The following is a 15177-nucleotide window of genomic DNA, read 5'->3' as shown; positions in this document are numbered from 1 at the left end:
TCAACATGAAAAATAAAGTATCAAAATAAAGATACTGGTCTAGCAGATGACTAATGCAACTCTACTCAACACAATGCAATTCTACTGATGAACGGCCAGACTTTAGTATGCATGGTTAACATCTGAGTTGTGCTTCTTAGTGCATCAAGTAGGTCTCTGTCTCTTGAGCAGAGTGGGCTAGGGGAGGCCTGTGAAAATGCTCTACCTGCTGGATGCCCCTGGCAGGGATGCGTGGGCGGACTCAGAAGCCTGTGTGTGCTGACATGAAATGAATGTCCAGAGAGCAGATGATAAAATGTCTTTTATGTGGACTGAGCTCAAAAGGATTCTGCTTTCGGATTTAAGAGGATGGTAGAATTAAGCACGTGATGAGAAACAAATGACCCAGAAACCGAGCACAGTGGAGAGCAAACAGTGACAGTTTCTGTAAATAATTCCTAAAACTTCTTGAAAATAACAACAAGAATCTAATATTTATTAAGCACTTAACATATACCTATACTTTGTTAAATGTTTTACATGAATTAACTTTTTTCTTTGAAATAAAAGATTTATTTAATTATTTGAAAAAAAGAGTTACAGAGAGGCAGAGGCAGAGAGAGAGGGGTCTTCCATCTGCTGGTTCATTCCCCAAATGGTGGCAATGGCCGGAGCTGGGCCCACCATAGCCAGGGGCCTGGAGCTTCTTCCAGGTCTCCGACGCAGGTGCAGGGGTCCAAGCACTTGGACCATCTTCCACTGCTTTCCCAGGCCATAGCAGAGAGCTGAATGGGAAATGAAGCAGCCGGGACTCAAACTGGCTTCCATATGGGATGCCAGCACAGCAGGTGGCGGCTTTACCTGCTATACCACAGCGCTGGCCTCTTACATGAATTAACTTGTAAGAGTCCTAGGAGACAAGCACTGTTATTGCTGTTTTGAACATGAGGAAATGCACACTCACAGACGCTGAAAGTTACACAGCTGTCAGTGGTGGAAACCGAACTTAAATGTAGGTTTATCACCAAAGCTTAAATCCTTCCTCATTCTGTACACTGCCTCAGTCTCTGCATAGCACATCCACTGCTGAGGCTGAATAGACAGCAAGGGCTTAGGAACCCTACGAATTATCCTGAAGTCCCCCTTCTCTTCCACTCTCCACATCAAGGCCATTCATTCTCTGCCCACGATGTGAGGTACGCCACATCCACTCCTTTGTCTACCACTTTTGCCCTAATCCAAGCCACTCTTATGTCTCACTATAGGCTGTAGAACCATCTCCTAAATGTTCTCCTGCCTGTCCCTTGTGCTACCCTGGCATCCATTCTCCTGGGGGTAGCTAGAGCAATCTTCAAAAGACACATATCAACTAACATCACTGTTTTCCTTTGAACTTGGAATAATAAACAAACCTGTTATATTCCAAGATCTCCACAGACTTAGAATAAAATCTAGACTTGTTAGCATTCAAAGACTGACATAGTCTGTGCCCACCCTCTCCACCTATCTCTCCAGCTTTATCGCCTGCTATCCTTCCATAGGCTCTGACTTAGCCCTGGAAAGTGCTTTGTCCGGGACCAGTGCTGTGGCATGGTAGGTTAAGCTGCTGCCTGTAATGCCGGAATCCCATATGGACGCTGCTTTGAGACCCAGCTGCCCCACTGCCTATCCAGCTCCCTGCTAATGCACCTGGGAAAGCAGTGGAAGATGGCCCAAGTGCTTGGGCCCCTGTACCCATGCAGGAGACCTGAAAGAAGCTCCTGGCTCCTGGCTTCGGATGAGCATAGCTCTGGCTGTTGCGCCCATTTGGGGAGTGAACCAGTGGATGGAAGATCTCTCTCTCTCTCTCTCTCTCTCTCTCCCCTCTCTGTAACTCTGCCTTTCAAATAAATAAAGAAATCTTTTCTTTTTTATAGTGCTTTGCTCAGATCTTAGCAAAACTGACTTCTTTCCCCATAGAAGACACTCATGGATTATGCAGATGAGGGCGTGCCCTCTGACCCTGCCTCCCCATGATGCTGCCTGCCCTGACCTGTTCCCTGCTCCAGTTGCCCCAGATTTACTTTCTGTGCAGTACTATTCACTGTCGGAAAGTGTATTCTTTGCTTACTTATTTATGGTCTGTCTGCTTCTCTAAGTGCCGAAGCCCTGAGACCTTGTTCGTATTGCCCTGGGCAATATTCCCAGCCTTCAAAACAGGGTCAGCCTGGCAATAGCACATGCTAAAAATATCTGTGAATACATGACCAAGAGAATGAATGAATTTGTTTCAAGATATTTCAAAGGCCCGGGCTCCTTATTTCTCTTCACATTTTTATTTTATTTTTAATTGACAAATACTAATCATATGGGATAAATGTGATGTTTTGACATGTGTCGACGTTATGGCATGATTATATCAAGTCAATTAATGCATCCATCATCTCACATTTGTAACATGTTTTGGCAGAAAGAACATTTAAAATCTATCTTTTCAGCAATTTTGAGCTACATAGTATTATTATTAATTATGGTCACCAGTCTAAGTCTGTGCAATAGCTCTTGAAAATGTATGCCTTCTGTCGTGCTGAAACTTTGTACCCTGTGATCAATGTCTCCCCAGTTTCCCACCCACCCCACCCCACCTCCCAGCTCTGGAACCCCCATTCTCCTAGTCTCTACTACAGATTTGCCTTTTTACCATCCCACACATAAGTGAGATCCAGCAGGATTTGTGTGTCTGCACCTGGTTTGTTTCTCTTAGCATAATCTCCCCCAGGTTCATCCATGTTGTTCAGATGACAGAACCGCCTTCTTTTTGAAGACTCAGTGGTATTCCATTGTTTATGTGTCACACACTGGTTTTTGGTCCATTCATTGGTTGATAGACACTTAGGTTGAATCTGTATCTTGCCATTCTAGAGCAACTATGAACAGAGTTCAGCTGGGATGGCCTCTTTGTCCTACCAGTTGGTGTGATATGTCAATGCCAAGGGGCCTGTCTGGACTCCAGACCAGAGCTCCTCAGAAGGTGGCTTCCTCAGTCACTTTCATGTTAATTTCTCCTTCCCCGTGAGACTTATTGCCATGACCCCAACAGTCTTGAAAACACCTGCCAGAAAACCAGAGTTCTGTGACTTCTCTGAATCTTGAGTCCTTTATCTGTAAAACAAAAAGAAACCTACATAGTAGGAATGTTTGAGGATTGAATAAGAAAGTGGCCATGAAAAAACAATATTAGCTGTTGCAATTATCACTCTCTTCAGGTACTGGCGAGGAAGGAGAAGTGGATGTGGAAGGGCTTTCTGTCAATTACAAACTCGGGAAAATGCCTGCATCCTCAAACAGCTCATGAGCAACCAAGGTGTCATCATCAAGACCTCGTTTCCCCTCACCCCACATCCAGTCGCCTCCCAGCTCCTGCAATCCTTCCTCCTCTGTCCAGTGGAGGTGCCCCTGTTTAAATCCCCTTATCACTTGAGGTTTGCAGAGGCCAAGAATTTGATTAGATGGGCTGATGTGCCTTGTAGTTTCTTTCCTTTACTTGAAAATTCATCTATGCCTTTCTAGAAGACACTCCGGCTTTTGGTGCCACCGACGGCTCCAGGCCGTGCAGAGCAGCATGCTCTCTGGGTTTCTCAGCCCTCTGTGTGGTCGTCCAGAATGAAGGGGTAGGGGTGGGTGTTGTGGCACAGCAGGTTAAGCCACCGCTTGGGAAGCCCATATCCCTTAACTGGAGAGCCGGATCAAATCCAGCTCATTTGTTTCCCATCCTAGGAGGCAGCAGATGATGGCTCAAGGGCTTAGACCCTTGCTATCCATGTCGGAGATCTGCATGGCGTTCCAAATGGAGTTCTGGTCTCCTGGTTTGGGTCTGATCCAATCCTGGCTGTTGTGAACAATGGGGAAGTGAACCAGTGGATGGCAAATCTCTCTCCCACCCCCACCCCTCACACACACACACACACACACACACACACAGAGTTGCTCTGCTTTTTCAAGTAGATGAAAATAAACAAACATTTTTTTAAAAAAAGCATGAATGAAGTAAACCTTGTCACTCCCCCTTCGTGGTCCTCACGGAGTGAAAGGGTTGCTGAAACCTCTTAGGACTACACTGGGCTCCTGGGAAGTTCTGCTTCGCCGCTAACTTCTCGCGGTCAGCAAAGCCACCTTGCTTGCCTGGAGTCCTCGTCACGCCCTCATCCAGGAAGGCAGCCATATTTTCACTGATTTTCCTTGCCCTTTTGTTGGTACGAAACCACTTTCGTTTGTTATGATTTTTTAAATAAACTTACTTTCCCCATTCTCTCTTCCCTTCTCATGTAATTACATACCAGCTGGATGGACTACCGTAACGGCCGCTCAGTGCTTTTGCTGCCTTTAATCTCACACCCCTGCAATCTAACTTACTGTTCTTGTTAGGATCTCATCCCCGCAGGACCGCCACACGACTTTCACAGGGACAATTAGGCAGTCTGGGGAGCACATGAAAGCCAGAATGAGAGAGTCGGTGAGCCATGGCTCCTCTCTTTCCTATCCATCTCCAAGGAGCTACTCTAAGTGTCTAACTGTGGATGAAATAAGACGGGGGTGTCCCGGCAGGCCAATTCCGGGTCTGCTTATGCACTAAATTGCTGATTAACATGGGCAGCTCACATCATGTCATCGTGTCTCTGAGCCTTAGTGCGCTCATCCCCAACCATGACAATAGTAGTGGTAGTAATGGGTCGTGTTTCTTTTGAATTCAGCGTGTATCAGGCACTGCTTTAAGAGACTGACATGTCTTTGAAATAAATACTACTGTGGCCTGCATTTTACCCGTGGGAAAGATGAGGCTCAGAGAGGTTAAGGAACCAGTCCACAGGCACACAGCAAGACGTAATTGGGACCGTGCTTCAAACCCAGGTAGTGGCTCCAAACACTGCATTTGACTACTACAAAAAAGAGTTGAATTCAATGAGCTTCTGGGGTCTCGCCAGCTCTGAAAATACCTCCAGTTCATGCGCCAGAGAAGGCTGCTGTTTCTCCTAACACACACCCTGGGTAGGGACGGGGAGCTCTGTTAAGGTGTGACACTGCGGCCCGTATAGTTCATCCTCCAGCTGGGAACGTCGTCTAAATATAGAAGCTCTCTCAGCATCGCGAGGACTGACTAAACTGGGTTAGTTGCCGGGCAAGGTGCTGGAGGCAGAGCGAGCGGAAAGGTGAGCCAGCTGCGCGGCCGCCCTGCACAGCCATGTAGGGCAGAACTCCTGCCGAAGCTCCGCCTGCTGGCATCACGGTTTGCACCGCGCGCCCTTTAGCGGGGTTATATAACGCTGATTAAGGTAGATTACTTTATGAATCAATCCGCCTCTCCGAGAAACCAGGGCATTTTGCCAAATCCTTTCTCACCAGGCTGACAATTTCCTACCTAAGGTTGATTCTCTTCCCGCTTGTTTTCAGCGGCAAGGGAAAACTCTGGCATGTGTCTGATTCCTGCTTGGCTGGACCGTCTTGTATGCGTAGCTCCCGGCAGTGTTAACTTTCTTGTCTGGATTATTCTGTGGGAGATGTTCCTGGGCCCTCCAGATCTCGTGGAGAGTTGAAGTGTGTCCCCTTAGAAGAGGCCTCAGTTGTAACCTCTGATGCGTGTGAAAGTGACTTGATTTGGAAATGGAGTCTTTGCAGGTGTCATCAAGCTGTGATGAAGTCGGCTGGGGTGGGGTGAGCCCTGATCTAGTGACTGGTGTTCTTGCACGAAGAGCAAATCTGGGCACAGACACACTGACACACACGAAGATTGCCACGGAGTCAAAATAATGCATCTACAAGCCAAAGAGCATCAAGGATTTTGGGCAAACATCAGAAACCAGGAAGAGGCAGGAGGATTCCCCCCCCCCCCCCCCCGACCCTTCTGAGGAAACATGGCCCTGCCCACACCTTGCTGTCAGGCCTGGAGCCTCGGGAGCTGCAGAGGCTGAGGGAAGGTGCTGTTTCAAGACCGTCACAAAGCTTCTTACGCAGGCACTGAGCTCAGTTCACACACTGCTGAATGGTGGAGTTAGGTGAGGACTGTGCTGCTTCCGTTGAGAATGTCGGTTTGGAAGTCATTGATAAGTACCCTTGACAGAAGCAGTACGTGTGGGTGGGACAGAAATCCCGAATGCAGCGGAGGCGAGGGAAAATGGGAAGAGAGGAGGTGGAGAGACAATACAGACTCGTGGAGTTTTGCTGCAAACAGGACGGAAAATGAGTGTGCTAGCTGGGGGAGAACTTGATGCCAAGAGAGAAGGGGGTTTGTGTGCTTACTGAGAGGGGACGCACTGGAGCACGAGAACGCATTCTCCTGAAAGAAGAAAATTACAGAAGGGATACCGGGAAACCTGCTGTGGTCATGTCTTACATCGTGGGGGAGATGAGATTCGGCACCCAAGGGGAGGGGTTGGCCCAAGAAAGGAGCACAGAGCGGATCCATTGCACAGGAGGAAGGCAGACTATATGGGTACTGATACTGCTGGGTTGTTTGCTAGACAAGTGAGAACTCCTGGGATTTTTCTCTGATTGCTGTTTTCTCAGCAATGTAGGAAGCAAGGTCAAGGCCTAAGAGTGAACAAGGAGGAAGAGGTGTGATGTCCATGAGGGTGGGAGAGTGAACAGACTAAGGAAATATAGTAAAAGAATTTCCAGACAGTACTGTATAAAATTGTCAGAGATTATTTTGAGTAGTTTAGAAAACAAGCATTAGAAATTTCATACAATTTTAGACAGGCCTCTGGTGGAGACCATGCTCTGGGCTTAGGAATACAAAGAGGAATCCTGACCTCCAGGAATTTGAAATCAAGTATAAGCAACAAATAATAAAGACATGAAAGGTCCAAATAATACTGGGAGACAATAGAGGAGATATATGTGACAAGGAAGCACAGATAACTGCTGCATATGTTCAAGGAGCCCAGAGGAGGCAGAGAGGGGATCTGGAAGTGATCCGATGCTTGAGGGTGATAGCAGAGATAAATTCAGAGAGGAGCAAGTGAGGATAAAGGAAATAATAGGAACAGAGACCAAAGCTCAGGGTGAGAACAGGTAAATATAGATCATCTCCAAGCAGGATTGTCAGATAAAATACAGGACACCCACTTAAGTTTGAATTTCAGGCAAACAACAAATAATTTTTGGTATAAATAATAACCCACGACTATAGACCTGAAATCAAATTTAACCCTGTAGTTATCTTTACCAAATCTGGCAACCCTAGCCCCAAAGTTAAGGGAAACCAAAAGAATGAAAATGGAACCAAGGGAATGGATAACTGCAAGAGTGCAAAAGGGGTTCAGTGGTGGCACATGTTTCAACAAAGCCTTGGAGAGATGTTAGCACTCATAGCGTTTGCTGGCATTTGACAAAGCAGTGAAGGCAGAGACCCAAGCAGCAGATAGGGGCCACTCAGTGGAGAAGCTCAGCAGTAAGAAAGAAGAGAAATATGTAGTTTAAGGTTAAATGTGGAGAAGGACCCCAGACCCTGGGCTCCTAGGCACAAGAATACTGTATGCATTTAGATACCATATGAACAACAAAGATGACATCTTTTAGATATTCTGTAAAGGCCAGAGTTTGGCTAAAGGGTGAGGACAGGGGTGGCTGTCTTGGGACACACACATCCCATTATCAGAGCGCCTGGTTCCTGTCCTCCTTTGCTTCTCTATCCAGCTTTCTGCTAATGCTCATCCTGGGATGTTTCCCATCCAGTCCCTGCCATCCCCGTGGTATAACCAGATAGGCAGAGTACGTTGGCCTGGCCAGCCCTATTTGTTGTAGGCATGTGGGGTGTGAACCAGCAGATGGAAATCTGCCTCTGCCTCTCTGTCCTGTTCTCTCTTTCAAATAAAGTGAAAATAAATAAATAAAATTTTAATAAATCAATGTCAACATACCTATTCCTTAACTAGGCCATATATGATTTTTTTAAAAAGTGATAAAAGCAAAGAGTGGGCTCCGAGTTTGGCTGGCTTGGTAACTGAAGCTCTAGATGCCCTCTGTTGAGTGGACAAATGAAGGGGGCCACGGTCACGAGCAGAATGTGGGAGATCTTCCTGTTGTCCGAATTTCTGGTTGAATTCAATAGTAGACCACATTCAGATATTCTCAGATGGAAATCAGATTGTGAATTTCAGATGACAAATCACTTCGTAGAGTGCACTCTTTGCCCAAGGAGGTCTACCTTATACTCAATTTTATTCCTTACAACTGAGTAGAGGAAAGCCTCAAAGAAATTCTCCAAGAGCCAGGCAGCTGTGAAAAAGGCAAAGGTGGGATTCCTCCTGCCCTGCCTGTTAGAGTGAGGGGCCTGGATCACAGAGCAGAGCAAGTACAAGGGCTGTGCACTCTCCGTGGGCGGAAGCCTCAGGACGACAGTGACACAGTGACGCATACTCCCCACCACGTTTTATTCTTGGGGCCTCAAGGTTTCTAAAGTATCGCTATTGAATATTTATGGCTGAGATGACTGCCCCTAGAAAGAAAAGGTGGCACCTGTGGGGAGAGGCTTTTAAAAACGAGAGTTAACAGAGTGACCTTTGACAGTAACTGCTAATGGATTAGGGTCAGGGACAGCTCAGGGCTCACAGACCTTAAAAATATTGTCACTTATCTTTCTCCCTGAATGGACTGTTCATCTTGCCAGTTCCTATAGTTAATTAGAGTGTTAACTCTGTCTATTTATAGCGGCAGACACTTCACTGGCACGTGGAAAATGCTGATTATTAATCAGGGGCTTCTACTGACGCAGGGTGGAACGAAATGTAATTATTCAAATTAGATTTAGGCCAAGGTCTAATGACCTCACGGGCATCATACTGATTCTGCAAGTACTAGTTTCCGTAAGCTATGTCTCCGGAAGATGTAGAGATCCCAATCTTCGGGAACCTTGGTGTGAACAGTGATGCCAATTTAGGCACACCTCCCCCCCGTCTTTAAAAGGATTGTGTCCTCTTCTATAAATGTACCTGTGCACCTGCCAGCTCATGACTCAAAATCAGCATTACTGAGTAAATCATTATACAAAGTAGCTATGGATGTAGAATTTTAATAGCAAATCAATGAAAGTTCATTTTCATGGATACTATTAGGGAGGGTATTCACCTAGCCTGTCTCCTAGCATTTATCTCATTGCTTTATGCTTTGGGGAAAGAGCTAAGATCTTATGTAGGTAATTAAAAAAAAAAAAAAAAAAAACAGACTTGAAATAGCCCAGTGCTCTCTACTAGATTTAAGCAAACATTCTTCGCAAAATTTAATCATCGAGGGATTTATGGGAAGTAAGGATACCCTTAGGGTAGGAAGAGCAGAGGAAGAAAACTTGAGAGAATTTCTCTGGGCAGCTTGCAGCTGCTTAGGAGGGGCTTCTTTAAGCACTGAGTGGGAAGACAGGTGTGACCAGTGTCTGCTGTCTCCTCCACGCCCACTGCCCCTTGAGTTAGACGTTTTGAGACTCAGCTCCTGCTACATCGGGGCCTCTGAGCGTTTCACGTGGAAGTAAACTTTCCTCTTCTCTGTAGAATCAGGCACACGCGAAAAGAGCACCTAAGGCTGTTTTCATTTTTCCATGAATGCTGGGGAAACCTAGAGAATGCTTTTTCACTGCTTAGCAGGTGGGAGCGGAGGAATCGGTGCCTTCGCTGTATTGCCACGAACCTCCTGCTTGCCTTAGACAGGGCTCGTTTACTTACAAGGAACGGAAATCATCTCAAAGACGCTTATGTAAAAATGTGAGATCTACGAGGCAGATGGACTTCCAAGATCTGCTGAGGAGGTCCAGGGCTATCCACCCAGGGCAGGTCGTGCAGCTGGGGCTCGTGCAGATGCACAGGAGGGCTCGCAGAGCTCCACGCCCCTCGTCTCTGCTGCTCTCTCCAGTGGCTGCTCCCTCTGCTTAGCTTGTGCACAGCCCATCGTAAATGCCCTTAAGTGCTTTGCTCAGTCTCTGGGTTTTGAAATATTCTTGTTCTGCAGCCCATACCTACCTGATTTAATTTTTTTGCTCTTTAAAAAAAGCATTTAGCCGGCGCCGTGGCTCAATAGGCTAATCCTCCACCTTGTGGCGCCGGCACACCGGGTTCTAGTCCCGGTTGGGGCGCCGGATTCTGTCCCGGTTGCCCCTCTTCCAGGCCAGCTCTCTGCTATGGCCAGGGAGTGCAGTGGAGGATGGCCCAGGTGCTTGGGCCCTGCACCCCATGGGAGACCAGGAAAAGCACCTGGCTCCTGGCTCCTGCCATCGGATCAGCGCGGTGCGCCGGCTGCAGCGGCGGCCATTGGAGGGTGAACCAACGGCAAAGGAAGACCTTTCTCTCTCTGTCTCTCTCTCACTGTCCACTCTGCCTGTCAAAAAAAAAAAAAAAAAAAAAAAAAAAAAAGCATTTAAAATTTGAGATATATCTCATGTAACCTGAGATTCACCATCTTAACGTGTACACTGCAGTGGCTTTTAGTGTATTGATGATGGTATCCGGCCATCACCACCATCCAATTTCAGAATATTTCCATTGGTCCGGAAAGAAGCCCCATAGCTATGAGAAGCCCATCTCAGTCACCTCCTCCCCCAGACCCTGTGCAACCACTAATCCACTTTCTGTCTCTATAGATTTGCTCATTGAGAACATTTCATATTAATGGGATAATGCAATATATGGCCATTTGCATCTTGTTTCTCTCACTTAGGATGTTTCAGAATTCATCCATATCAAAGCAGTAATAGTAGTTCATTACTTTTAATGGCTAAATAATATCCCACTTACGGATCTATTGCATTTCAATTATCTATACAGCAGCTGGTGGACATTAAGTTGTTTCCACTTTTTGGCTATTATTAATAATGTTGTAAAAATTGTTTTGTTTTAAATAATTATTTTATTTATTTGAAAGATAGAGTTACAGTGAGAGGGAGAGACAGAGAGAAAGGTCTTCCACTGCTGGTTCACTCCCCAAATGACTGCAAAAGCCAGCATTGAGCTGATCCAAAGCCAGGACCCAGGAGCTTCTTCTGGGTCTCCCACATGGGTGCAGGGGCCCAAGGACTTGGGGCCATCTTCTACAGCTTTCCCAGACAATAGCAGAGAGCTGGACCAGAAGAGGAGTAGCTGGGACGTAAACCGGCACCCATATGGGATGCCAGCGCTGCAGGCTGGGACTTTAACCCACTGCATCACAGCCCTGGCCTCAAAAATTGTTTTTTAAAACTTATTTTTTGGGGGCCAGTGCTGTGGTGTAGGAGACTAAGCCTTTGCCTGCAGCACCAACATCCTATATGGATGCTGATTCATGTCCTGGCTGCTCCACTTCTGATCCAGCTCCCTGCTAATGCACCTGGGAAAGCAGTAGAAGATGACCCAAGTACTTGGGCCCCTGTACCCACGTGGCAGCCCTGGAAGAAACTTCTGGCTCCTGGCTTCAGATCAGCCCAACTCTGACCATTGTGGCCATTTGCAGAGTGAACCAGTGGATGGAATGCCTCTCTCTGTCTCTCCCTCTCTGTCTATAACTCTGCCTCTCAAATAAATAAATAAAATCTTTTTAAAAAATTAGTATTTTAACTTAGAGGTATCTATATTTAGTTGTATAATGTGATATTCTGATATGTGTCTACATTATGGAATGAATAAATTAAGCTAATTAACATATCTATCACTTCACATACTTCTCTCAGTGATGAGAACATTTAAAATCTACTCAGCAATTTTCAAGTATACTTTATGTTACTATTATTATTTTTTATTTTTATTTATTTGGAAGGCAGAGTTACAGAGAGGGAGACACACAGAGTAAGAGAGAGAGAGAGAGTTAGAGATTCTTCCATCCACTCATTTACACCTTAAATGGCTGCAACGAAGCCAGGAGCCAGAACTCCATCTGGGTCTCCCATACATACAAGTCCCAAGTGAAAGTTTTTCAAGATTACACTTTTTTAAACTTGCTGGTTTTTTTTTTTTTTTTTCAGCTCCCAGTAGCACATCTCTGTCTTCTACCTCAGTTTTATTTTTAGTTTTTTGAGAAACCTCTACACTATCTTCCAAAAGAGCCATGGTAATTTATTTGTTAAATTTTTATTTATTTATTTGAAAGTCATAGTTACACAGAGAGAAAGAGAGGCAGAGAGAGAGAGAGAGGTCTTCCATCTCCTGGTTCACTCCCCAATTAGCTGCAATGGCTGGAGCCGCGCTGATCCGAAGCCAGGAGCCAGGAGCTTCCTCATGGGGTACAGGGGCCCAGGAGCTGCACCCATTCAGGCACAGGGGCCCAAGGACTTGGGGCATCTTCTACTGCTTTCCCAGGCCATAGCAGAGAGCTGGATCAGAAGTGGAGCAGCCGGGAATACAACCCGCGTCCACATGAGATGCCGGCACTGCAGGCGGTAGCTTTACCCATTACACCACAGTGCCGGCCCCCCTTTTTTTTTACCTATTATGCCAAAGCGCCAGCCCCAGGTCCCCCTTTTTAAAAAAATTTATTTATTTATTTATTTGAAAGTCAGATTTACACAGAGAGAGAAAGAGAGGCAGAGAGAGAGGGGGCCATGGTAATTTATAATACCACCAGGCGTATAGAAAGGTTCCCTTTTCTCCATATCCTCACTAATACTTGTGTTTTTTTTTTTTTTATCATAGCCAATGTCACAGGTGTGAGAAAATATTTCATTGTGGTCCTAATTTATGTGTCTCTGACGATTAGAGGTATTGAGCATTTTTTCATGCATCTGTTGGCCATTTATATGTCCTCTTCCAAGAAATGTCTATGCAAGTCTTTAGCTCATTTTTAAGTAGGATACTTTGTTTTCCTGTTATCTGGTAGTCTGTGTTGCTTGTATGTTTTGGACAGCATGCCCTCTCTCAGGTGTTATTTGTAAATATTTTCTACCAGTCCATGGGTTATCTCTTCACTCTATTAATTATTTCCTTCCTGTGCAGATTTTGGTTTGATGCAATCCATTTAGCTTATTTTTGCTTTAACTGCGTGTGCTTTTGGGGTCATATCCAAGAAATCTCTGCTAGCACCATATGAGAATTTTCCCCTACATTTTCTTCCAGTAGTTTTATAGTTTCAGGTCTTATGTGTCAGACTTTAATCCATTTTGTGTTGATTCTTGTATGAGGGATGAGATAGGGCTTATTTTCTTTCTTCTGGATGTGGACATTGTTTCCCCACTACCATTTATTGAAGACTGTCTCCTCCCCATTGTATGCTCTTGTGGTTGAAAATCAATTGTCTGTAGGCACATGGGTTTATTTTTGGGCTCTTTATCCTATTCATTGATATGTCTGTTTTTATGCCAGTGCGATGCTGTTTTGATTACTCTATCTCTGTGATATATTTGGGGATTCAGTAGTGTGATGCCTCCAGGCTTGTTCTTTTCAGCTAAAATTATTTTGGCTATTCAGGATCATCTGTGGGCTCACGGGCATTTTAGGATTGCTTTTTTAATTTCTGTCTTTCTGAGAAAGATGTTGGAATTTGGAGAGGAAGTGTGCTGAATCTGTAGATAGCTTTGAAGAATCTGAACATTTTAACAGTATTAACTCTATAAATGTATGAACATGGGGTATATTTCTATTTACTTGTGGTTTTCAATATATAGACCTTTCATTTCCTTGATTAAATATCTTATTTTTGATGCTATTATAAATAAATTGTTTTTATAACTTCTTTTCAGACAAATCATTGTTACAGCATAGAAATATTATTGATTTCTGTAAACTGATCTTATATCTTGAAACTTTATTTATTGTTTTTTATTTTTTATAGGATTTTTTTGGTGGAGTCCAGAATTTTCTGTATCTTGTCATTAGTAAACAACAGCAAAAACCACTTCATCCTTTTCTAGTTGAATATATTTTATTTCTTTCTCTTGCTTAATTGCTCTGGTTAGGACTTCCAGGACAGTGTTGAACCGAGGTGTTGAGAGTGGGCATCCTTGTCTCATTATCCTTTTCTTAGAAGAAAAGCTTTCAACTTTTCATGATTAAGCATGCTATTAAATTTTATCAAATGTTTTTCCTATGTCCATCAAAATGATCATATGATTTTTGTTTCTTATTCTGTTAATGTGATGTGTTATTTTTTAAAAAAAGATTTATTTATCTATTTGAAAAGCAGTTAGAGAGGGGGAGAGAGAGAGAGAGAGATGATCTCCCATCTGCTGGTTCACTTCCCAAATAGTCACAATGGCCAGGGCTGGGCCAGGCTGAAGTCAGGAGCTTAGAACTCCATCCAGGTATCCTAAACGGGTGGCAGGGGTCCAAGTACTTGGGCCATCTTCCACTACTTTCCCAGGCACATTAGCAGGGAGCTGGATAAGAAGCAGAGCAGCAAGGACTCAAGCCAGCACTCCAGTATGGGATGCCAGCATCACAGGTAGCGGGTTAATCTGCTGTGCCACAACACCAGCCACTGATGTGTCATATTTATTGAATTACAAATGTTGAACCATCTTTATATCTCAGGGATAAATCTCACTTGATAGTGATGAATGATCCTTTTGGTGTGCTGCTTAATTCAACTTGCTACCAATTTTTTTTGGAAGATTTTTGCATCAGGGTTATTGGTCTATAATTTTCTTTGCTTGTAATCTTCTCTGGCTTTGGTACTGGGTATGAACCCCAAGTGTAAATTTTGGTGGAAGCTTATCTTTTCAATTCTTTTTGACATATATCTAAGTTTGGAATTTCTGGGTCATATGGTAATTCTTTGAGGACCTGCTGTACTGTCTTTCACACTGTCTGGACTTTTTTACATTCCTACCAGCAATGTTTGATGAGGCTCAGAGCTTGCTAATTCCAGAATTCTGGGAAACAGAGTCTGGTTGCTCCATATCAATCTCAGGATGAGTAAAACATGTATTCCATTCAGGAGTTCAGGATGGGGTTGGGCACTGGGGCGTGGGTGTTGCAAATCACAGGATACAGTCATGTATGCAAAGGACCATCATTTGCTTAACAGTTTTCGGAGGAAAGGTGGTCTGTGTATTTTTGATTTCTCTTTTCCTGTAAAATCGGCACCTAACCCCCGGCACGCCACATTTAGGATGGTCTTGAATTGCAGAAGTGCTCAGTTGATGACAATTTGTTATTCTTGAATTGAACTGAATTTTTCTTTAAGACAAACACAGAAGAGTTGGAATGATATTTCTTACTTAAACCTGGGAGACAAATGAAAACTCTAACCCAGTGGGGATCTGACAACTGACAA

Source organism: Oryctolagus cuniculus, chromosome 20, assembly GCF_051225735.1.
Source record: "Oryctolagus cuniculus isolate XC-2025 breed Fujian yellow rabbit chromosome 20, ASM5122573v1, whole genome shotgun sequence".
Lineage (NCBI taxonomy): Eukaryota > Metazoa > Chordata > Mammalia > Lagomorpha > Leporidae > Oryctolagus > Oryctolagus cuniculus.
Note: the sequence above shows the minus strand (reverse complement) of the source record.